This window comes from Doryrhamphus excisus, linkage group LG3 (assembly GCF_037039965.1).
Source record: "Doryrhamphus excisus strain RoL-2023G ecotype Guam linkage group LG3, RoL_Dexc_Guam_v1.1, whole genome shotgun sequence".
Classification (NCBI taxonomy): domain Eukaryota; kingdom Metazoa; phylum Chordata; class Actinopteri; order Syngnathiformes; family Syngnathidae; genus Doryrhamphus; species Doryrhamphus excisus.
In genome coordinates, this window is record NC_136359.1 from 14,801,181 (window position 1) to 14,827,504 (window position 26,324).

General features: G+C 41.1%; 1 protein-coding gene across 23 annotated transcripts in view; it reads left to right on the forward strand.

Moving 5' to 3' along the window:
• Positions 1-572: 572 nt before the first annotated feature.
• The window catches only part of mef2cb (myocyte enhancer factor 2cb), a 69,786-nt gene continuing 44,034 nt past the window's right edge, over positions 573-26,324 (forward strand). For 8 of the 23 annotated variants that reach the window (XM_058072145.2, XM_078789707.1, XM_078789706.1 and 5 more), the window contains exons 1-2: positions 573-799; positions 10,583-10,697. The gene's annotated coding sequence lies outside the window, so the exon portion shown is untranslated. Of the gene's footprint in view, positions 800-10,582; positions 10,698-12,495; positions 13,600-19,771; positions 19,869-26,324 lie in introns of those variants that run through there. The other 15 variants (XM_078789708.1, XM_078789711.1, XM_078789709.1 and 12 more) reach the window with 6 other exon arrangements.

Consider the following 26,324-nt stretch of genomic DNA (forward strand, 5'->3'; position numbering starts at 1 on the left):
AAGCCGGAGTCTGCAGAGAAACCTACACATTCACAGGGAGAACATGCAAACTCCACACAAAGATGCCCGAGGGTGGAATCGAAGTAAAAGCATGTAAAATGGCTGGTGCTGAAGGGGGTGAATTTTGAAAAATGCTTGGAATTGAACCGGTTAACTGCTATGAACCTTTTTTTTTTTTTTTAGCTTGAATTCTAAATTGCACATCAGTTTTTCAGCTGTGATCTGGAAAACCGCATACAACATGCCAAGAATTCCACATTGTAAATCTGGGACAAGTGAAGGTGAAAAAGGGGAGGGCGTCTGTCATTCAGATGATGGCAGCATTCTTGTTGGGGCACCGATCCCTGTTATACAGTATGCGCAAGTACTGACAAAGGTATGGGCCATATGTGTGTGCTTGTGTGTGTGGCATAGTCGGGTCTGTCACTGATCCTGCTGAAGGCTAAATTTACCCAGAGTTTGATTGACAGGGGCAGGTGGAAGGAGCTGGGACAGTGGTAGGGGCGGCATGCATCGGGGGTCAGGGGGTGTTTGGAAAGAACTACACCTGATTTCAGCTCAGATGAGGATAGACATTGGGGGCAAACGCACAACCCAAATCGGGGGTTTCTATTCAAAGCCAGCTGGTCTGGCTTTAGTACATGCAGGGCATTTATTTTGGGCGGTTTGTGGGTATTTGTAGTTTTCTGTTTTCTGTAACCCCTTTTGCCCTCAGTTGTTTTTTTTTAAATTTGAAGTATTTGGGCCTCAGCTGGTGCTGCAGAGCATAACTTCCTGGGGAAGCAGAAAAACGGCACAGGTGAGTGTTTCCTTTAGCTTTAATATTAAATTGTGATGACACATTAAGGGCATAAAAGGCAACCATTTAAATATGTGAGCCAACTATCTTGAATTATTTTGTTTATTGTTCATCTCTGGATTGAATGAATCGTATCTGTGTCTGATATACCAGCGTGAACAAGGCCAAAACAAATATTCAACTCTTGTTTACTTAAAGTTTTTCTTGCATTGGCACAGCACAATGACACCAGAGACGCTCCAGTGGTGAAGGCGTGGTTACTTACCAGCTGTTGCCAATCATCTCTGTTGCGCAGTTAGGGAATATATCACCGAGGCACCTGGAAAAGTGTGCCTTAAAGTTTTAACGTCTACGTTTTTATACCTCCAAAGTAAGACAAATGGTTGGAGGCGTTAAAGTGTAACTTAATATAGTGTTATTTCTCTGTTTCTAATTCTTCACAGTCAGTTTAGGTTACTGGTACATTTAAGGGTAATTGCTTAGAACATCTCTGTGCACAGTTTGCAACCATTGGTGATAGAAAAGCGCTTCAACATGCTGTTTGCTTTAAAAATGACTCATTTCCTCAAGGTAGCTCCCCATGTAGCAAATACACACTTTGATAAGAATATGCATCACCGGGTTTGGTGTTTAAACCCACACTGAGACCAAGTTCGGAGACAAAGTGAAACCTGTAACCCAATAGAGAAATTGTATTTTATCATAGACAACAAAATGAGTTAAAATTAAAAACCGGCAAGGTGCAGGTTTTTAATGAATCATTTAATCTTTAACCAGTAAAACCTCCCCCCCCCCCCTTAATTTGTTAATATGTTGATATGTATTTTCCTATCTGCTACAATTAATAACAACTGTTAAATCAAATATCACCATATAGAAAACCCCTTGACCCAGTTACTGTTCACTCTTTACCTATTAGGTTTTCTGTCCCCTGAATTCTGCAGCTTTGATGGGCAGCAGAGTTCGGAAATGTCTTGTTTTCTCTCCCTGTAGAGTGGTGAGTGCACTAACACATTTACTTCCCTGTCTTTGGAGACTTGCTCATGTCGTTTGACCTCATGTCTACTTGTCATGTATTAGAAAGCGGGGTTGAGTTATTGTCACAGGTCAGTGATAAATATTCACTATGACGATTGAGTTTTCAGAAGAGGTGACTTGCTTGAAAACACACTCAAACACAGACATGTGAGTCTTGCTTGTTTAGTTAAAACAAGCAGAGTGCTGTTTAATCCATCTATGCTTTGTCAAGTTCTGACTGGGCTTTCTGTACATAAATGAGAAGGTTTCCATAGAGTGTGGCAGTAATTTGCTGTTTATTGACAAGTATTTTGTTAAGACCTCTGACAGAAAGCAGGCCTTTCGTTATTATGTTCCTGTAGAAAGCACATTTCATTTTAAATAAATTCTCAATGAACCAAGAGCTATTTCACATATGGAAGCAGTTTGATTTCCCATATGGAAAGTGGTGAAAGTGTCTTTTCTTCCGCTGTAATAGCTTATAGTATCGTCACTTTACTCCTGATTGCCTTTTCATGCTCGTCTATCTTTTTTATTATTCAATTTTTGAACATTTCCAGAAGCTCTCCGACCTCCTGCGCATAAACTCCCCTACCATCCACACCCCTGAGCGCTGTCGAGGCCAAAAAAAAAAAATCAGTATGACGCTCCGGCGCCACTATACAACGGCAATGCGCCGGGGCGGCCTAAATCTACAAAACACAAGCGCTGGCGCGAGGCAGCTCTTTTGATCTGCAGCTAATCTCAGTTGCCTGCCTCCCCTCTGATCATGTCTGAATAAGAATGAGTTGGGGGTGATCCTGAAGGCACAAAGAGCTTTAGACGCAGCCGCTCATCTGCTGAGATCCACCACGCAACACGGGCCTGTGTCGACGGTCGAGAGACTCCAGCGGAATACATCAGAGTCTCATTGAGATGCATTGTATTCTTTATTTCACAGTCAGATGCTATCAGATACTTGTAGGGGGTGTGGAAAAAGTAGCGTTGCCATGCTTAGTGATCCTTAATTGTCAAGGTCAACAGCTGCATGAGGGGCTGCTGTGTAATGGCTACAACGGCGAGTGGAAACAGTGGGGGCTGTTGGCTTTTGTGTTCTAGGCAAAGTTTTGCCTTGAGATTGGTGGCCCCGTTAAAATACCTCAACCAATACTGAACCAGTAGCCATTGCAACTAAAATAATTACAAATGGAAGACAAATAAAAACAACTGACTTCGGATTCATCCACTAATTTTCTATTCAGTGTGTCGTCATTATGGACACCACAGATAAGCTGGAGCCTATCCCAGCTGGCCTTACACCTTGGGTTTGGTGCCAGTTAATCACAGGATACATATACACATACATTCACACCGAAAGACAGTTTAGAGGAATACATCCCTCATTAATTAGTGAATAGTGAACCTCCATGAAGTAGGATTCCTTATGTATAAATGTAATATTTTCATAGTTAGAACATGGAAAACCTGTTTACGACTTTCCAAATACAACTTTTTTTACATTATTAGAGCCCTTTAGACATGAACACACCGGTGGTCACGTTTACATTCTTATTACCAAATACAGCATACATATTAGATATAAATAAAACATAACAGACTTGCACGTTAGTATCGGTTCCTTGACACTGTGCGTCCTGCAGTGGCTAATGTCCTATTAATGCAATGTAATAGCCGCTGAATGACAACACTATGTCAGAATGAATGTAAATTGACATAGACACAGGGCACTAGAATTGTCTTCGACTAAGGGTTTTCAAAGTCAAATTAGTCTTGTATTGTCCATAGTGGACTATTGCTGCTTTTTTTCAAAGAGCAGAGCTAATGGCAACAAATAAATAAATCATATTTGGCAACATTTTTTACATCAAAGAAACTACCATGGTAGATGTGCAACAACGCCTTAATATGTTAGTGACACAGAAAGCTAGACGAACGAAACTGAAACACAGTTGCTGTCAGCACACATCAAAAAAGTCCACACAAAACACATTTGTGCATTTGGAAGTGAGCCCTAAAAGAAGTTTGGAATGGCTCAAAATGCTTGGTTTGAAAAGGCATGGTAAAACCGTTCCTTTGTGATGTCACAGAGGGCCGACCTTCTTTATATGGTTAATAGCACCAATCACATGCCTGGAGGCGTGCCATAGGTGGAGTAAATCAAAACGGTTTTTGCGGGAAGCACAAATCAAAGGAAATACGGATAGAATAGGTGCAGATTCTGGAAATTCTAAAAAGTTTTCTGTGCAAATTATAGTGTGTAGTTGCTATATAGTAGACTACAACTCAATACTAAGGGTTGACGAATTAGCATAATGGGTCCCCTTTAAGAGCTTCAATATAGTCCAACCCTGACGTCAAGTTGTGTCCATGGATAATTATTATGATTCCATATACTGGTAGATTAAATATTAGTAAAATATTAGTGGAAAAAATGGGGCTAGTGACAGTGTAGCACATAGTTTGTGTTATTTGCACTTTCACGTGTTGGTAACGGAACTTTTCAAGAAGTGAGATCCTTTTCTGTTGCTGCACATGTTTCACATACAGCTTTTGTACCATTTGAAGAGAAAACAAGAAAAGAAAAAATAAAAATATTGGCATATTGCCTTTATTGGCACAATTAGAGAAACTGCAGTGAGAACAATGAAATAACTGTGCTTGTGCTGGAGCCGTTAACTGGGAATTACTCTCCAAGCGTTCAAAAAGAGGAAAAATCATTAGCAGAAAGTGAATTTTCCCCACCTCCCCCCAACACCCTCCCCCCAGCATGAAGCAATCATGAAGACACAAAGAGAACTTTGAGCCCACGATAGGAAGACACAAAGTGTGGTTATTATACTTGCGGCTGCTAGGAGTTGACACAGGGGGAGGACAGAAGTGCCGGGCTTAGTGGCGACTCCTATTTGAATTCTGTGAAAAATTATGGAATGCTCAAAGGAAAACTGCACTTTTGGGGGGATTTAGCCCATTATCCTTATGTGAAAATTAAACACATATTTATTTCCCTCTAAAAAAACGTTTTACTGTTTGATGTACATGTTGTGATCGTGAATTAATATGTACATTGATAACACGTTACTTACAGTCTGTTGCCGTATTGTGATGATTTAAAACATTACAGAAAAATATTTGTAGGCGCACTGATTTCACATACTGAGCTAGGTCTGTCCCTTCTGTGAGTGACGCTGAGACTCGAGCAAAGCTTTATGTTAATCTGCCAGATAAACATAGTTTTTGTGTTAGCTGCTACAATAACAATATCGCTGTAGCTTAGGTAGGCGTGCATTGTTAGCTAGCTCCTTCTAACTAATTTTCTCTTGTTAGAATGGACAAAAAAGGGAAAGATTTATGTGTTCATGTTTCACGTAACGATTGTGTGTATGTCTGTATGTAGTGGAATTAACACCGCCGCCAAGATTGGCTGCCTTTCAAGCAGCTCTGTTTGTTTATTCAACCACATTTTTACATGCCATGAGAGCAACGTCCGTGTGATTTCCTGTCTACCCACTGATATTGATGCATCGGCACCATGGCTAAGATGAAAGTCCAGCGGCTAGCAAGGAAGTGGAGATTCAAGCTTTCCGGACCTTCTATTATCATAGGAAGTGTGAATTCACTACCAAGCAAGATCTACGAGCTGGCAAGAATGTCAAAACCTTCAAAATTGTGCTTCACGGAATTGCTAAGAGCTAGCATCCCAGACGCTAACGTGAGGAGCTAGCCGGCTTCAGTACAGTCAAGAGCCTGTGGAAAGCACAAAGGAAGGTGGGCTTGCATTGTATGTTAAAAATCATCCATCATCCTGGCCATCTCTATACAGCATTTTTATGTCTATTTGTCTATCCGGCCAATACTTATCAGTACCAGTAATTATCGGACATCTCTAATTATAACAATAAGGGTAATGTTAACGGTTTAGTTAATTTCCAACATCCTTTAAAAAGTCACTTTGAATTACATCACATTTACATTTGCACAATTTTGCATATCTGAAAAGGAGTAGGAAGAAGCAGATGCTATTTAATGCTATACCCCTTCTACATATCTCAGCAATTACTAAGAATTTGGTCACTTCTTGTGTTCAACGTGTAATAGCTTATTGGGAAAAAGGAAGTAGTGTTAGTAAAGATTTTATGACGCTGATGACTTGATCCTGGAACAGATTATAGCAGTTTGCATTATTTATTATGGGAACAATTCTATAGTCAGCCAAATAGGTCAGCCATCATACAGGAACAGATTGTTTACGACATTATAGGTTCCACTGTAGTGGTACCTGGAAGTAAGTAATTTTGGTTCACTTTTAAAGCAAAATGTCCCATTTAGAGCAATATAACAGGCATATTAATAAAACGTATTGTGCAGACAATATTAGTAACAGCTGCACTGTGCTTTAGCGGTTAGCATGTTGGCCTCACTCTCAGGAGACCGTAGGTTTTTATCTCCGTTGAAACATTTCTGTGTGGAGTTTACATGTTATACCTGGCTTCCACCTCCCACATTCCAAAAATATGCATACTACGGTAATTGGAGACTCCAAATTGTCCATGAGAGTGAATGTGATTGTGAATGGTTGTTTGTCTATACTGTATGTGCTCTGCGATTGGCTGGTGGTGCACCCCACCTCTCACCCGAAGACAGTTGGGATAGGCTCCAACATGCATTACCTGCAACCTTGTGAGGACAAGCGGTATAGGCAATGGATATATGGATACTACTCACAAGTATAAGCATGCAAAAAGAGCTAAATGTAGTAGTAATAGCTGAATGTAGTAGTAACAGTTGTTTACATCAGCTCACCTTGTGGCGATATGGTGCAGCCAGTCAGCTCGGTCATCGGGACAATGGGGCTTTTCCTGTGATGTAACAGGAGCATCAGGCAGAACAAAAGGAAAGCTTGTTGTTCAGCTTGTGCCTCATCCATTATGCATAGAAGGTGTACAGTTAGAACACTGTTGGTTAAACACGACACATGCAAAATCTCCCATGCTGTCTCATGTTTGACACTGTTCTCAGTCAGGGGTTGTAACAAGGTCATTACTTCTTGCTGAGATTCCAGAGTTAAGTGACATTAATTCTGTTTTGACCAAGTTAAGGGTTAAGGCTTTGTTTCACAGGACGGTGAGACGATCAGAACAGAACATCAGCCATTTCTTTCTAAAAAATACACTGGTATTAATACTGACTATAGCTATGAAAGAGTACAGTGAATGTTGGACACTGTACATACTGCACAATATGCCTACAGGACCTTTTGTGCTTGTGTTAATACTCTCCTTGGCAGTTCGTCATGCAATATTCCTTGAAGGAAAACTTTAGCAAAGTGAACTTAATATCACAAATGCTCATCTGTGTAGGCAAATAATTACTTTACGAAATTGTGATTTAAAACAAAAATGAAATGTTAATGTAATATGAGGCCATATGACTTAATTAAAAGTGTTTTTTGTCACCTTTGTACACCTAATTCCACTGCAACTAATTAAGGGTGATATTGCCCTCACTTTCTTTACAATCCTGATTTAATAAGGAGCTTCAAATCATTTTTAATATGATGCTTTGGATGATTTACACCAATAAATGATCCACTGGGACTGAATGATGAATGCAACGTGCTCAGTACTGGTAGGTGTATACGTACGTGAACTCACACAGCATTAGACAAACCTGCACAAACAAAAATGCAATCATTGTCAAGGGAAAACATCTTCTGAACCTGTAAACAAGAGACAAGACATTTTAAGAAATGAAATAACAAAACATATTTCAACTATAAACATCCATCCATTCATTTTCTGTACTGTTTGTCCTCACAAGGGTCGCAGACATGCTAGAGCCTATCCCAGCTGTTTTCGGGTGAGAGGCGGGGTACACCCTGGACTGGTTGCGAGCCAGTCACAGGGCACAAAGAGACAAACAACCATTCACACTCACATTCATACACATTGGACAATTTGGAATGGCAAATTCATTTGTTTTTGGGATGTGGGAGAAAGAAAACCCACACACGCACAGGGAGAACCCAAGAGGGGAATCGACCGCGGATCTCCTAGCTGTGTGGCCAGTGCGCAACTCACCTAACTCACCTACGCTAACCACCGTGCAGTTTTTTTTTCCTTCCCAATATGCAGTATTAAATTATCAGCCAAGAAAAGCCCAAACAAAAATAATGTAACAATTGGAATTGAATTGGAATTTTCAAAATAAAAATAGAAAATCCTTCTCAAGATTTCTACAGATTCTGAAAATGTGTCATATCTCTGTGTAGATCATCACATCAGGCAGCATCCAACTTTTATCAATGTGTCAACTGCAATGGGGAGTTAGCTCACACAGAATGATTGAGGGTGGTGGTAAATACTTTATAAGGATCTTTTAGATGTAACTGACACACAACAACAACTACTTAGTGTTCTGTCGCGTTGTTGTAATCGCTGGCTAATTCTCCAGAGCAGTGAGTGCTTGACAACATCATGTACTGTGAGTGGCAGCTTGTGTTTTCACGTCAGCCGGAGCCACAGCAGATTGCACCAAAGCTGGACTGTTTCTGCTTTGGAAATATGTTTGTGTTTAGAGATATTCCATTCTTTCCACCTCCATCACAAAAACACACATTTTAGGAGTTTGTGACGCATGCTCTGCGGTGAGTGCCAGGAGAGGTTTAACTAACAGTCAGATCACTATCTACAAAGCACACGTGCGTGCTTTGTCCAGTCACATTTCCCCCACTTATTTTATGCCGGATACCAACCCTTGCACAATTACACTTGCCTAAATGCCTAACGTGTGTAAACACAGTATTGCATGTTTAAAACATTGTTGCTAAACTGCTAATTTGACTTTGACGAAAAAATCAACTCCACTTGAGCACGCTCACGCCTCGAATAATGAGCAACCATCACACTTACACAGTATGTGATCTCGAGCTGAGATATTGAATTGGACAGGAAAGGTTTCACATGACGAACTTTTACTGAAATTACTTTTCATTTAGGATAAAGTGCTTTGGCTCTGGATGACACAAATGCCACAATATGTATTTATTCAAGCTGCAGTGGACTTACTGTGTTCTCACGCAACTAAGCATTTATTGTATATGCAATGCAGTTATAGTCTGGCTGTAATGTTTTCATTTGACCGCATTTCATCTTGACTCAACATTCTTAAGCACACCCAAATGTGCAGCATTTCTCACTTATTGCACAGAACAGTCATATTTGAATATTTGTTTATATTCAAATACAAATTTTGTTTTTTTTTCCTTATTCAAATAAAGGGAGAAGAAACCATCTAATGCAGGGTCAAACTGTGTCTACCATAAAAAACTATTAACCATACTGGCAATTTTTAGATACTATGGTATCGCCAATATCACTCCCTCACTCAATCGCGTTTTCTAAAAAAGAAAATAAAATTGTACATTTCGTGGTTGACTACAGCCTTTTATTTCTCAAAAAAATATTTAAAGACAAGTCATAAGTTGTATTATGCCCACTAGGTGTCAGTAATGTTACATTGATAAGATATTGCATTGAGTCCAGCATCTCCCATTCTGTGTGGAGCTGGCACATTTTTGGCTTCTTACTTTGCCCTTCTTCCCCACTGTTTCAAACCCATTCTTAAGTTTAGAATCAACGAGTTAACTTGTTAGCTTACTATGCTGAAAGCGGCTGCCGTCTGTCGTGTCCCTTCCTGTGCTTAAGAGTTGTGCAATGTGGTGTAAACAAAACTAGCAGTCATGTCGGAGTGTACATCTGTATGGCAGGTTCATGTCAGACTGGCTGTCCTGACAGTGACAAATGTCAAAGTGAGTATCGATGGCAGGTTAATGTTGATCTTTTTTTTTTAATGCCATACTATCAATCCATATTATGTTCAGGATGCAATAACAAAGAACTTTCCCAACATCAATTTGTGAGTCATTCTGTCATACCATTGATGTGTTGTCATTGATATACTAGTAGATATGATATAATATAATATATTAGATAATATGAGTACAAAGGCAACTATAGGGGTGTTACTTCATGTTTACAGTGCTCTCTATGTATGTTGAACCCTACTTCACGGAAATTCATTTATTGCAGCTGGTTCTAGAACCAATTAACTACAATAAATGAGGGACGATTTAATTGTCATCCATTTTTTATGCATTAGGGCCGGGAGGCTATGCTGGAACCTAACCCAGCTGACTTTGGGAGAGAGGCGGGGTCGACCTGGACTGGTTGTCAGCCAATCACAGAGCACATATAGACAAGCATTTTTCATTTTTAATAGCCGTACTTCAACTACTACCTCCGAATGCGAAACAATGCTCGGACGACTTTGTCTCATCATTCTGTGTTAGTGCTGTTTGTTCTACACAATGACTGACTTAGGATTATGATTTAATACAATTTTAACAAAGCTAAACACTAAGGCGGACACAGTTCATAGATCTTATGATCCACAGTTAGCAATAAAAAAAAACATAAAATTTTGATGAGGATCTGGACAAAAGTACAAATGTTTAAGTCACTGCTCTAAGGCATTTAACAAATTTGCCTTACACTGTTGTCCAGTAACTGTTAACCAGATGGTTTAAATAAGGTCATCATTTCGTTAGGGTTTCTACTAAATTTGTGTGAGCATGTTGCACTCATTTATGTGGAAGGTGTCGATCCTGCACACGTCTATGCCAACAATTACCATGTTAGTGACAGGTTTGTGCTCCCTCCTCCTCTTCCTCCTACTCCTCACGCTTTGCTGCTTTGCTTCTCTTTCCAGGTGCCGACCACAGACGACCTCAGACCTTGTGAACACAGAAAGGACCTCTCAGATGAATCGCTAACAGGCGCCATTAGAAAGCTACGAGACGGCAGATGAAGGAACGCTGAATGTGGTACATGCAATCACACTGGCACCAAAACCCGTATCATGGCATACCCTTGTATGGAATATCATTCATATTTGTCATTTTGCATTCATAACACCAACGTGACAACAAAGTGCACCTTATTGATGATGAGAAGTCAGGAGAAGGTAGAGGAAATGCTATTAAAGATTAAAAGGTCAGGTGATGTGAAGGTGGCACCCTGAGTCATCAGACACCCCGGGTGTTGTGTTACAAAATGTAATGTCCACCTGTCGGGCAGATTAGCCATCTTGATTTATTTATTAACTGATTTGATAGGCTGCTATTTCCCTTCGTAACTGACTGGCTGAATGCAGACCATACTTTACGCTTCACAGGTGAACTTGAAAGGAAGGAAAGGTTAGCATGGTGTCAATTTAAAGCAATGCACTGAAAAGTGAGGTACCATAGGGAGGCCTGCTTAATAGCAAAATAACAGGATCAGTTGCTGTTATTTTTTCTCCCCCCCAAAATGCTGTGTCCAAATATAAAGAACTGGTAAGTGCATATTTGTTGACAGCCAAAGACATGGTCCAAAGCTACAAAGTGCCCAACTTCTATTTTGAAAATCCACAATATACATAAACTATAATCATTATCATGGTTGTGAAAACAATGCAAACCGGTCTGTAGAGTAAAATATGTGTTCTGGTGTCACAGTGGTAATAATAACTATGGAGATGCTGTTTTAATTGTTACAAGCCAGAGTAACCAAGTTGTTTTCAACTAAGATTGCAACACGTACTTTAATCTGTAACATTGTAAAAGCATAGGTTGATTAAAACTTGAACAAGAAACATTGATGTGATGGCGTAACATACTCAAACCATACTAAATCGTTCCATCTGACAGCCATATATTAGAATAATACAGCGTGATTATTACAAGGCCTATCTGGGATTCATCTTTGTACATGAAGCCATTGTGATGCCTGTCTGCCTCTTATCTGAAGTGGCAAACTTGCTGCTTTAATTGTTATCTTCACACCAGTAGAGTGGATGTTGTGAAATCATTCGGTTAGATGGATGAGGGCCTGGTAATTCCCCATGCTTACTGTCTGTGTCAGGCCTTATCATCTGCAGATAGGAGGCTTCTTCCACAATGATTGGCGCCATATGGGAGACGGAAGCTTTTTTGGGGGAGCATGGGGACCACCAGCGAGAGGGCACGAGTGGAGAGTAATGTTGTTATGACAATACACACAATATAATAAGACAAAAGACATTGCGGAGGGCCAATCAAGACTATAAGTATCCAATAAGATAAGGAAAACTGTATTTTTTATTTTATTTTGCCCATCATCCACAACTCTTATGTTAAACTTGTACACATATTTCTTTCCCTTTTCTGTGCGTTCAAACAAGGTACATAGTGAGGTAGCAGTAGCTAACAATGCACACCATTGCGACGTATTTATTTCTATGATGAAGCCCTCTAAAAAAACCTCTAACAGCGTTTTATCGTTTGACATACATGTTGTGAATATGCCTTAACAATGACATTGATGATGATGTGTAATACTTATAGTATCATGCTGTATTTGAAACATCCATCAAAACATATTTCATAGGCACATTGATTTAGCACAGGAGCTAATGCTACTTCCATCACAACAGCAGTATAGAAACATTGACGACACTTACTAAGTCCGCTCTCATCAGGATGGCTGTGTCTTCCAGCACAGTACTTTATACAATACTTTATTCCATAAAGTTATGTTTGAATTAGTTTGTGGCATAAAATATAACTTCACAAAATTATTCACCAGTCCCCATCTTCAGTTCAGTTTATTATGGAGAAAATATTCCATTACATTTAACTCTCCCTGTTGGAAGTTAGCATCACAATATGTGACGTCACATCAGTGTTGGCGTTAACACTTACTTCACTCAAGACTAGAGTCCACCTGCAGGCGGACTGAGACCCATTTCTCAGGTGGTCTGGGTCCCACACTTTTGTCCTGGACTGCATTCATGCTTATCTTGACACTAGCAGAGCTTGGATTTTTTTTAACCATAATAAAAAGTGTGGACCCACCCTTTTATTGAATACAGTATGCATGAAACCACAGACTCCCCTTTAGTAAAAAAAGTTAAACTCATAGCTTTACTTGTAGAAGTGTAGCCTGTGCATGCTTCACCTTGGTTGATTAGTGCTGGCCCACACTACCCATCATCTTCCTCTAGTGGTCCTCCCTGAGCACTCCATTGCGTCCACTCTATCAGGGCTGGTGAGATAATAAACCATTAGGAGCAGACGTGCCTCTTTCATTAAAGTCGAGTTAGGGGAAATGTGAGCCCGCCCCCTTTTCAGGACTCCAAAAGGGGGGAAAGAAGAATAGGAAAGAAGTAGAAGCCATGAGCTAAAAAAAATTAAAAAAAAAAGGAAAGCGAGGAGAAGGGTTTATGCAAAGATTCTGTCAGGATTTGTGGGTAGGAGAAGAAACAACAACACCGAACCCCCGGAGCAGACGACCGGCTGTACACCAGCACCACCTTCACCACCCACCGGCACCGGCACCAGTCCACTGTACCGACACCTTTGCTGTGCCGCGCAGCGCTTTGCCTGCCTGCGCGCACACACACACACACACACACACACACACACACCGAGCGATTAGCGAGGGAGAGAGAGAGAGAGTGAGAAAGAGAGAGAGAGCTTGTAGCCCTCCATGACATAGTCGAGACTCCGAGCGTGTACTGTAGATGACTTTTTCCCCTCCCAGCGGCGTCCTCTGCTAAGTTGCGCTCCTGGATTTTAAGTGCGTCTCGGCCCGAGTCCTGTCTTCGTCAACCCAGTCCGGACCGGACCCCCGACGCACCGGCGGACCTGCTCGCTGCACCTACCTTCCACATTACACATCAGCCGGATGATTTTCTTGTTCCATAAAGTAAGTAGAAGCGCGCTCGCTTTTGCTTTGACAAGTTGTGTCTTGTTGTATTTTGTTGTTTTTTTTTTTTTAGTTCTGAGTAGTTAGACTTGTCATGGGCAAAGCTCATCTAGAATAAGTTCCCACTGATTGGTTTTTACTTAAGTATGGTGACAATTGTCTCATAAAATTAATTTTAAATGGCTGTTTATGGGTCTATTAAGGGAGTTAGACCCCGGTTCGGTCATTATGTGCACATGCAGGCGCACACCTTCACACTTACTAATCCATGTGTGACACTTTATTTGACTTTTTTCAAAGTTTATTCCACTTTAAAAAGGCAAACAACTTGACTCCATAAGTTAACAAGAATTTAAAAGTCAACAAAAAGTATTCCCCAATTAAAATATGATTTCATCTAATTAATAAATGATGGATAAACACTTAATGCCAGCTGCTGTGGTTTGTTGTTGGGTTAGTTCAAACACTGATGTAAAATATAATTTATATAAAACAATTTCTTATGATCCTCAGTGTAAATCACATTTTACATTGTAAATAACAATGAAAGAGGCATCAACTAACGGGATGACATCACCATCAATCTGTATTTTGCAGTTTTGCCCATCTCAGGCTGTATTGTAGTATATGATATTTTAAATATATGTATTTGTATAAATATAGATATGTATGTTATTCTTTTTTTAGATATATATTTTAAGTTATTATTTCTTCTAATGTGATGAGTTCAGTGTGAAGTGTCATACGCACAGTTGAACCTGTTGCAAACTGAGGATTAATAATGACACCTCTGTTAACCTGCCTCATTTTTCACTGGTTGCAGCCTCAAAAATGACATATTTATTTGTATTTAAAAACAATCACACCATGTTTTTGATGAGAAATGTAAATCTGTATTCCAAAACCAACACAGCAGTTGTTTTAAATTTACAGCCGTCATAGAACCGTATTCACGCTTACACTTATCTTTTATACATATTATTAATTTTTAACAGCAAATAAAATCTTCATTCAGAGTCTTAATTCAATTAGTATGAGCCGGAGTTACAGCAAGAACAATTATACCTTTTTTGAAAGTCCCTTATACAAAATATGAGACGACACAGTACAGGTCAAAGTTATTTTATTCTCTACTTCACAGCAATTACAAAATATTTTATTTAAATCCCAGAGAATCAATTTAGACGAAGTCCTTTGACTAGCTTGTGTTTTTTAGTGTAAGATAAGTATCCAGTGACCATGGTCAATGAAGTTGTCCTGTCTGGCCTGTTGCTCTCTCCGGACTTAGGTTAGGTTAATCTCCTCAGAGCAAGGTGAGTGCTTGCATGTGGACCCACGATTACACGCTGTGGACTCTGTCAGCCAAGCACTGTAATCTCAGAACCCCGTGCAAGTACACATGCACATACCAAGACACAAAAAGGATGCCCTGTCCACCTTAAATGCTCACATACAGTTACACACACAACACCGTCTTTGCTTCGCTTTTTGTTTCCTCTCTTTTCCCTCTTGACAAATCAGGTGGGATTTTGGGCGTTGATTCACAAAACCAACAATGACAACACACACTTGCCCCTCTCAGTGAAGGATTAGAGGGTCACGTGTCCATGTGATTGGCCGGGGCATTGAGCCGATTGTCAGGGCACTTTGCTGTACACTAGGGGCTCAGTGAGGCTTTACTTAAAGGAAGGAAACACTGTGTGTGTGTGTGTGTGTGTGTGTGTGTGTTGTGTGCAGAGTGATCAGTGTGTGCATACAAGCATTGGTGTTACTGGTAATAATTTCATTCTCAACATTAATGTTTTCTAAATTGGGGATTAGCCCCAGAGTGTATCGTTTCTTTTTAATATCACATGAAAAAAATCTGCCAAGTGTACCACATAGACTTGTAATCCTGTCAAGAAAAAAAACGCACATTTCAGGATTCACTCCTTATGGAAAACCAGATCTATGAAAACATTTTGCTTCATAGAAACATCACAGGCGCTCATGTTTAAGCAAATAATTTAACAGGCCCCTTTGCTATGCTTTAAAGGGATTTTTTTTTCCCTCCATGGTGTTTCAAATATTTTGGAAGGGGTTTTGCAGAGTTTGCTCAGTTAACCATCAGCAGAATGCTCATTTGCAGATTGCAGGTTGGAAAAATGTGGCGGGAGATATCAAAGTACAGTAATTGGACTTCTTGCCCTTTGGCTCAAAGGAGAAGGTGATATAGGAGTCAAATGGAGAGAAACCATCATGATTTAAAGAGTAAATCATATAAAGACACACCTTGTATAATTATCTGCTAAATGTAGCGCACTAACAGGAACTTTAAAGAAATGTAGAAGTTTCAGGATAACTCAAGGGCTTATGTGTTCACAAGGCCAGTCTGACTTTTATTATTGCATATTTATTGTACTAATGGATTGTATCACACTTGAACTCACTCATGCATACATTAAAATCTATCATTTAGTCTTCCGTCACCCTAGTTGCTCTTACTTTAGAAACTTTTGAAATACAACACATCAAGTAAAAAAAAACATTGAGTGGTTTATGGTGAATGCGTACATTTGAATATGTCCTGATTTTTTTTCTGTCTCTCTAGTAATTAGCGCTGATGCTCAGCAGTGTTTGTCTTAGTGTGTATTGTATGTGTGTTTGTGGGTTGGTTTGGAGGGGGGGGGGATTGTTCACTGGGGTGTTAAAGATCACAGCGGAATAGATCAGCCTTTGATGTTTAATTGTATTGTAAAACACACTTTAGAATATTTTCTCCGTAAAGTCTTTTTTTTTCCTTTTTGGCTGCACCCTGCTTTGTGTTTACTGTATTTCTTTGTGCTTTTGCCTGTCTCTTTGTGTGTGTGTGTGTGTTTGTGTCTTGTCTCTGTTTGCACATCTGAATGTTTATGCCTTTGTTTTGTTTTTTTGTCTCAGTCGTGTGAGGTTTTTGGTGATGTGTATTCACAATCAAACTGCATTTTCCTGAAAGAAAAGTATTTAAGGGTCTGAAAAGGCAAAGTGAAAAAAAGGAAAGCATATTTCTTAGTTTCATAGTTCAATCACTTCTCCTTTAAAAAACATTTTTTTTTAAATGATGCCGTAGTGATGTTGTAATGGACGATCTAGTTGAACAGGATGTCCTGCCTCCTCCTTCCTGTTTCCTGTTTCCTGCCTGGCCTGTCGGTCACGATGGTGGCGGCAGCAGCCTGCTGGGTGGTCTGCAGGCAGCAGCCGTGTGCTGACCACACAATGGTAACGTCAGCTGTAGCCCACCTATAAAGAGACACCCGAAACACCTCGCCATGCTTGAGGCCAGCTCCCTGAAATATTTGGACAGGGAGAGAGGCGGGGAGTTGTTGCAGACTTGCAGGGGTTAGGAGTGAACGATAAGACAAAGGGAAACATTTAGAGTGGAGGAAAGTTTGTACATTTTTGTCTAAATATTGAACTGTACAGAATCAGCATCCAGATACAAATGCTAGTTAATTAACTTCCTCACAACTCTCTCAAACGCTTTGACTCCCTTCCTGTGAAATTAAACATTTTGCTGAGAGTTTGTGAAGTGAAATGTTGTCAGCCTTATCTAGGACTACCACATGTGTGTTTATCCATTTAGATACATTACAACTACAATCTAGCATTAGGCATGTGCCATGATAAAACACAAGGGGCCCACCTGTGGAACCATTTAACCAGTTCCCCTTTAATGTGGCAGACACTTGGACTACACCCAGTTGCATAAAATGAACATATGCATGAAAAAAAAAATCCAGTCATTGTAATTTATCTTTGTCATGCCTGCGACATAGCAGAGTCATTCGGCAGGATAGTCCGGTGAGACGCACAGAGATGGCTCTGTGTAGAAGCTTGCATCCATCTGAAGCCTCTCCTCACCGCAATCTGCATCGCCGACGCCACCGCCGCTTCTGCTATTGAGTATTTTTAGACGATCTTGTGTTGACACATAGATCCAAAGTGGGAAGAAAAATGACTCAAGTTTTGTGCTTCCAGTGTCTCACAAATTCTTAATAAATCCATGCTGATGGGCAGTGCTAAGTCACATTAGAAAGTTTCAACTGTGCACTGTTGAAAATGCTGTTCACACCGAATATGTTCTGGGGGCATTAAAAAAAACACTCAGCACTGTTCTCGTTGAACAAGAGGCTTCAAACCGCCAAAGTCCACACTAGTGTGCCTTTCCAGTGTCATGTGGGCCGTTCCCACAATGTAAGGCAACCTTTTGCCTTTGTGCATGACTATAGAAAAAAGTTTACACTAATATACTCTAACGTACTCCCCTTACAGTATATTGCTTTCTTCCTATTGGTCCGGCTCTTTTAGGACTGTGACGCATGTCTTTTCCCCGATTCTTCCAAAGTGCTGCTTGTGATGTCATTAATTTTATTCATACTTTATGGATGCTTCTGAAGTGAGAGGAAGAAAAGAAAATGGAGAGGAGCAGGAAGATGGAGCGAAAGGAGGAGAGATGGTGTTGCGGAAGAAGATTTTCAGTGCAGTAGCATGTATAATGAATGAGGGGGCACTTTGTTTGAAACTCCAGCCCCACGCTTCACTTCAAGCCTTGCTGGCCAGAGTGGGGGCCTCGCTCTATCTCTCTTCACTGTCTTTGAGATGCTTTCACCTGGCTGGCGCTATGGTTCGACCTGGTGGAAAAACAAATAACCTTATAGGAGAAGGCTCAGCGAGAGAGCTGACAATGGAGTGAGGGTCTGGTGCATGGAAAAAGGGTGAGGAGTGGGTGAGAGAGAGGAAAGAGGAAAGAGGTGAGGATTGTATAGCGCCCAGACGATAGTGAGTAGAATACTGGCACCCAGCCCACACTTCCTAAATAGTGCTCTCTACAGAAATAGCCCAGCCTTGATATTGACTTGTGTCTGGTGCTTGTGTGTTTGAGCATGCTCAGTAGAGTGACACTTCCATTGTTTAGTGTTCCCCCCCCCTCACTTTGCTTGTTAATTTTTTGGCACTGTGTGTGTGTTTGTGTGAGTGAGCCAAGGGGAGTTGCCTCTATCATGTGGGATAAAAATGGCCTATGACTTATTTTTGGCCACGCGCTGGCCTCATGGTTTTAAAAATAGCAGAGGAAGTGTGGGAGATACCTGTCGTGGCTCCGGCCTCGCTCCCAGAGCCTGCGTGCTTCATCCATCCACAGCCGACCTGCTCTGAGCAGCCCCCTCAGGAGCCATGCAAACAGGATGAGGGTGTGAGAAAATCAGTGACTGGGGTTGAAAAAAAATCCAACGTAGGTTTTTGCTGTCGATGTCAGAAAATTGGGAAACAGGAGCTCTGGTTTTGTCACATATGTGCATGTATCTACTCAACTCCATGGGACCCAGACAAGGATGAGGAGGCATTTTTTTTTGTTAAAATGCCTTTTAATTTGAATATCAAGTTATATTATATGATTTTGCATAATTAAAAAAAATTAATTAAGATACTTGTTAAACTATTATATACTCCACTATAATCAAGTCAAAGTAAACTGGAGTTTAAAAGGACTGTTATAGAGGATAAAAATCCCAAGGCAGACTGGACAGAAGCACATGATAATTTTTACACTGTGCATTTCACATATGATTGGCAGCGGGTAAAACTTTTAATTCAGCTATCGAGACTTTGCTTGCCTCGATAGGCGCTGCTGTTTTGGTTAGCAATGCTCAGCCGTTAAATCTTGTGAATATATGAACTCATGTAATTACAGTCGCCACAAGTTTTATTTTTTATTTCCTCCCTGCCATTTGCACGGCTCGGTGTTAACTTTCTGTCTTTGCTTCATATTTTGCTTCACAAGCGCTTTAAATGAGTCACACTCTCCTGCTGGGCCACCCGAAAAATGGATGGCAATAATAAATATTAAGAGTTGACCTGAGAAAGAGAAATATACAGAGAGGCAGGAACCCGTGAAAATCATTAGTGCCCTTTGTGTTTCTTTACACAGCCTGAGAGAGATCATTCTTTATTTCGAATGCACCCTTCTCCCCTCCCCTTTCTCTCTTTCTGTGAGGGGAATTGAGCTGCCCGTTATTAATGTACTTGACAGCTTAATTTGATAAGCAGGCTACTTGTTAAAGAAGCCTTGGATTTTTCTCATAAGAAGAACACACTTTTTTTCTCTTTTTCTTCTTCCCTCCCATGTTCTTCAAAATGCTGCCTGTCGATGACCCAGTTCTGAGAGATGGTCGAAAACAAGGAAGAGCAGTGCAGAATCCACAGGGAGAAGGAATGAGAAGAAGGCAAGAGAGCGTAGCAGGAGCGTGAAAGGAGTGAGTGAGAAGGGATAGTATGTGGGAAGTTAACGCTTACTCTCTTTTCTTTTTTTTGCCGCCTCCTCACAGTGGAGCTAACCATCTTGGGCTCCTCTTCCCTAAATCAAGGGAAGAGGCGCTTGGAACGATAACAGGGATTAGCTCCCAGTGCTCACCAGCTCCCCTTGGTTAAGTACACGTGTAATGTGTTGGTTATTTGCTATAATGCACAGTAGGAACTACAGAAGCCAGCGCTGCACCCACCCCCTCCTCAATCTGTCTCACACATGCACACACACACACGCGCACACACACACTCAATAGAAATATGTACTCATAAGATGACACATGCAGTGTGCAGGTATATGCAAACACATGCGTTCACACACTCCACTACGGAAGTTCCCACACACAGCTGTGATGCAGGTCACTTGCAGTGAGGGGTGAACACAGGGAGAAAAAAACAGTATGGAGTCAAAGGGGGGGTGTGCATCATGTTATGTGTGTGTGTGTTCACATTCTCAGGCCTTCTTTGGGTTAGAAGGCAGGGGGATTTTTCTCAGGGTGAGGAGAAAGGGAAGGAATTGAGTGATATGAGAAAAATAAATGGAGAAGGGAGGAAAAAGGCGTGGGGGGGTATGTTGTGCCCACTATTCTGTTGTGCATGTGTGTCTAAAGTGGAAAAAGCTTGCGAAAGGGGACATGCTCTGCTATCATTAGCTAGGGGGTGGAGGACTGGGAGGGGGCAAGCGAGGTTATGTGAACGATGCAGCTGTCCTCATAGCGGAGGGATTTGAGTGGTGGTGGTGATGATGATGGTAGTGCTGCATGGCGGTGGGGGAACTCCGGGCGGCCAGGTCCTTCAATGCAACCAGAAGCAAAAGATGAGACCTTGTGAACCAAACACAACTCCCTGCTCTTCCACTCTCACCCTTTACTCCCCAAATAGGGAAAAATAAATAAGTAACGATTGATGCTTGATGGCAAAGATAGGAGTGCAAGAGACAGGAAGAGGAGGGGGGGAAAAAGAAAGTCATGATTTATACATACATGCTTTCCTGTCCACTGTGTGTGGATTTTTATCTCTAATGCTTGTAAACTCTCAGTGGCCGCAACAGTTGATACTGTGCAGTTTGAGATTCAATACAAGTGCGTTATATTTGTGTTTCGTATATATATATGACTTGTTTTGTTATCCATCGTCCACTAGGGGGTATGCTGGAGCCTATCACAACTGACTTCAGCAGGGTACACCCTGGACTGGTCATTTTGTTATGTTATAGTATATTTCACTACAGTATAGAATTATACTGTCACTGTCCAATAGCAAACTTTATATGACAATAACAATCCTTTTTATGTTTGCTGATTAGTTGTGAGAAATAACAAAGACCTGCTGCATAGTGAAACATGGAAGTTGGATTTTGGACACCCACTTACCTGGGCTCAATTCAGGGTTAGCGATATTTTGTGCAGGTGTACCTAAAGAACTGTGGCAGTAACACTCATCTTCAAACAAAAACGTCAGCGAAAATAAACCAACTGCATGTTTTTTTTTGGAAGTTTGCACATCATTCACAATCCTTGTGTGAAACATGAGCACATATTTTTCTCCCTTTTCTGTGCATTCTAGCTCAAGAAAACAAGTTAATATGAGCTAGCTAAACAATGCACCTCGGAAAGAAGTTTAGGTTGTGTTTTAAATCATACTGCAACTAACATGATATCATCACTGTACGTGTTAATGTATGATCACAGCATGTATATCAAACGATACAATGTTGTTAAAGGTTTTTTTTAGAGGGCTTCATAGTCAAAATAGGTGTATCCCAATGACGTGCATTTTTGTTAAAGAAGCCTTGGATTTTTCTCATAAGAAGAACACACTAAGAATAACACTCGTTTTCTCGTGTTGCACAGAAAAGGGAAATAAATATGTGTTCATTTTTCACACAGGATTGTGATTGATGGTCAAAAATTCCAAAAAAGGGCAGTTCTCCTTTAATATATAGAGATTTCCCCATAACTTAGCATCTAATTTATAAATCACTCAACATGTGTTCAAAGCTTCCTCCATATGTGTCTTTATTGTTTTGTTTTATAAAAGAGTCTGAACCCATGTAGTGAAAGATGCCACGGCAGACTACCACCCAAGCTGGCTTGTCAGGCTCGTGTGATCAGTCGCGGCACCCAGACACGGCAGAGGAATGGCGGCGAGACGGCAGATAAGAGAATGGCATTGGCGCGTGCTGCTAATACATTCAACCTACCACCGTACGCGACAACAACAAGGCAAACGATCATATGACTTTTCTCACAAGATATTCCTACTCCCGACAACATTGACAATAACAGCGACGTAAATGCATTGCTGCGTGTGAAGACGTTCATACATAAATAACCGCATGTTGCATGGTAGAAACCAAACATGGGGGAACGACGATTTGAAAGTAAACAAACAAGTCACAATGTAACTTGTCTTGGGTTTGGTGAGAGGAAACAATACAAGAAGGAATTCCTGTGCACCTGCCCTTCTTGTGTTGCTACCAAAAAAAAAAAAAAACATTCCTGGCAGTTTTAGTGGAGCCGCCAAGCACAATGGCAGACTAAAAATAGAATGTGGTCAAACAGTAGCAGTAGTGCTTAGACAGGGTGGGGGTCATCTGCATGTGATACAGTGGCCTTCACTGCAGCCATTGTAGCCACATATATTGAGCTCAGAGGCACTCTGCCAAAGCTCGTAGCCTTGTGGCGGTAATTTGATATTTGTTTGTCTGCATTAGTTCATTCTCCTTGTGCACCCCCCCCTCCCGTTCATGGGGTGAAGTAACAGTAAGCTTTATCAGATTACTAGCTCTGAGGTCTCTTTCAAACCTCTCTTTGCCATCTTGATTCTGTGCAGCTGTGCAGACTCTTTAATCATAAACTATCTTTTTTTTCAGCTCGCCGTCCCCTCCTCCTTAACATATGTTAATTGGCTGCTTTCTGTGACAAATTATGAGTGCTCGCTTTGATGAGGTCGCCTTGTGATGGTGCTGGGAGTGGAGTACGTTGGTGCTGCCAGTCCCTCGCCAGTACCCCCCCTCCTTAACCACTCCAAAAAGGAGCGAGGCACCCAGCCGATGACTAATGAGAGACTTGGGCTGGGTCTAACCCGGCTTTGGCCTTGGTGGGGGCCACTCCCCTAAACAGAGGCTGATCTGTAGGTGCCGTCATGCCGCCACACGCCCGCCACACTCCAGACAACCTTTCTCCTCACACACCCCAACGCCAGCACTCCCCTGGGAACTGTTAAAGCACAGCCTCAGCTGAAGTACACAAGTTATGTAGAGAATATCTGTTCTCTTTACACACTTTTACACTTTTCAACTTGAAACTAACCAATTTGGATTGAAACAAAAGACTATGACTGACATTAATTATGAATTTAGAGCTTGTAGTTTGTGTATCATGTTAACATTGTGTGTGTGGGTGTATGCGTGTGGCGAAGGGACAACGCCTGGAAACACAACACCAGGCTTGCTTAAACAAACACTTGAATCTCTTTAATGATGCACACAAGACCCACCAAATATCAGAGGACAAAAAAAATTATTAGAACACTTAATGTTAATTCTTTTTTTTTTTAAACATTTCAATGCCGTCCTTAATCTCTGCTCAGTCTCTGCCTCCTCCTGTCTCACCATGCCCCTCTTGGTGCGCCATAATCTAGGTTACTCGGTTTCCTCACAGAGCAAAGGGACCTGGAGAGGGAAAAAAACACCAGAAGGTCGAATCTACAGTGAATGAAGGACATCCTTGCTGAAATGTGTACTTCTCAGCGCATCACACCCATTTTATGACTTCCACTTGTGACACCATGTCCATTGAGCATTTAGTAGGAAATCGTTTTTAGGAAAATGTTTTTAAAAAAATTGAATAATAATTTTTCCTCAAAGAATCAACGTTATCAAAAAGACCCCTAACAGTTACAATTGTGCTGACCACTATCAGTTAAAATAAACAGTTAAAAGATGCTCTTGTAGTTACCATGGACTTCAAACTTGCTGATTAAGTAAGGGGGGAAAAAAAATCCCAGGAGGCCTGCCATTGCCAACTTGCTGACTTAGTTACCACAAACATCCAAAAAGGGAAATCCTTGTACATATTCTCATCAACCGACATGCACTCGCAAGGGTACTTTGCTGAGAGGGGTGACAAAATGAAGCCGGTGATGGAGAAAAAGGAAGTGCACCTTGTGGCTGCGTGAAGGTTAGCCGTGTTAGCACTGGCCTGCGGGCCTTAATTGAGGCCAGGAGGGAGCATTTAATAATTGCTGTCAGAAGATCAAATTTAATTCTCCTCTCTTCACAGCCACCACTGCTGTAGGGGGAGAGTGAAACAAATTGTCATCAGAGATTCCTAAATGAACAAAGCTTTTAATTAGGGTGATTAGAAGACTGTAGCAAGCAAGAGGAGTCAGGGCTGGGGGTGTGATGGAATCATCATCCTCACCATGATGTCTAGTGATGATACAGTGCTAAGTTTCGGAGGGGCCATGCCGGAATGGGGGATTCAGGGGCTCAGGTCGAGATAAGTGCAGCACTGACCTCTAAAACACGGCCATATACACAACTCTCATTGCCCCGGAAAATACGGAGACATTGTCTTAGTCGACAGAGAACATAATTGGGTGAATATGTCAGTGCTTTGTGTTCTAAGTGACATGACTCGCGGCTGTTCCTGTGGGGGTGGGGTGAGCTGTGGGGGGGTTGTCGGGCTTGTCTCGCTGAGAGGTAACTGCATTAGTTTGTGTTTCATTATATTGTTTTTTGAACACAGTAGACAAGCAGGGAATTAAAGCCTGTGCACAAAGACACATGCACATTACAATATGTAATCAAATATGCGTTGTTGTGTGTGTGTGTGTGTATATCCCTTGTCTTCATCTGCAACATTTAATTAAGCTGTGGTCTTAATTTAAGGCGATGTAAGAGATTATTAAATGACTCAACAATGACAGGAAGGAGATAGAGAAAGTAAGAAAAAGGGGAAGAGGTGACCGAAACCATGGTCATGCTAGTAGAGCGCCATTCTGCACACGCATTCAGCACGCATTACAACACATTTCATTGCGCAGGAAATCTTATTAAATGAAACTAAATTATTTTCTGGGGTTTTTTCCGTCCATTTACCCCCTATGCACACTTCTATGTGTGTCCTCTGCTCGTCTGCCTTTGGCCCAGCAGCTGTGGCTTTTACAGCCCTTGGCCTCCTTTCAGAGGGGCAGGCTGACGCATTGTGTCAAGTCACTGTGTCCTTGGGGAAGTCAGCACTAGGCTATGGAAAGATGGCTCTCACCTGTCTCTGTGCTGCGTCTGACTGATGACTACCTGTCTACACGGCGCCTCTTGTGGCCCCACTGTTTGGTGGTGTAGAGTGAGATGCGCAGCTGCCCACGTGAAAGCCAACGCTTAAAAACTCAACACGTTTACCTTAGAATTAACGATTCAATATATTTTAGAACAGGGGTCTTCATAGACTATAAATGGTGGTGGGGGGGCACCTCTATTCCCCACAAAACTGATTTGGGGGATTTTTCTGTCATCATCTGTCTTTTTTCTGTTTTTTCTGTCTTTTTTATATACCTTAGGTTTTTTTTATATACCTGAAGTGAACTGAGTTTTTAAAGATATGCTTTTACTTATTTTACTCCAGCTGCAACAAGTCTTACAACTTTAGAGCTTTAACAGCACAACCACAAAAATGGCACAGCATACTTAAATGTAAAATATTTAATCGCAATTGAACGAGACATGAAATGACACCACGATAGTCACCGTTACACTCCTGTTATTCTTTGTTTACACCACATTGAGCAGGCTACTAGATCACTGCAGGGACAAGATATGGCCGCCGCTCCTAGCATATAAAAAGATACCAATCTAACTAGTTTGCCTCCATTTTATTTGTTCTAAACTTAAGAAAGTGTTTTAAATGGAGTGGGGAAGGATGAAGAAGCCAAAAACTTGAAACAGCGATCATTTATTAAATTATTAATTTTTGAAAAGTTGCAATGGAATGAGGGAGAAATGTAGCAAGGACGACTGGAGTGAATACTTTTCACATAGCCAGGTTTTCAATTAATGGGATAAATTACAATCTTATTTGAATTGTCACTATTATCACTTCCTGAAAATGTTCTATTTATAACTAACATTGTGGGGCGGAAAAATAAACAATTTGCCTTCCGAGCCTTGTGGGTTTCCATGTTAGTGTTTTCACAATAACTTACAGTCACTTCATGGAAATATTTTTAGCAAAGGAGTTAAAATAAAGCTTAAAGGGAAGTCGGCATCTGGCCGTATTCTCATTACTAAGCGTTGCCGCTTCAGTCCTCATGTAAGGGAAGCGGTGTGTCTTTAGTTGTTGGTTTGAAGAGATTTAGGAAAGGAAGCATCTTTGATTGTCTTTGTCTGCTGATGTCACTTCCTT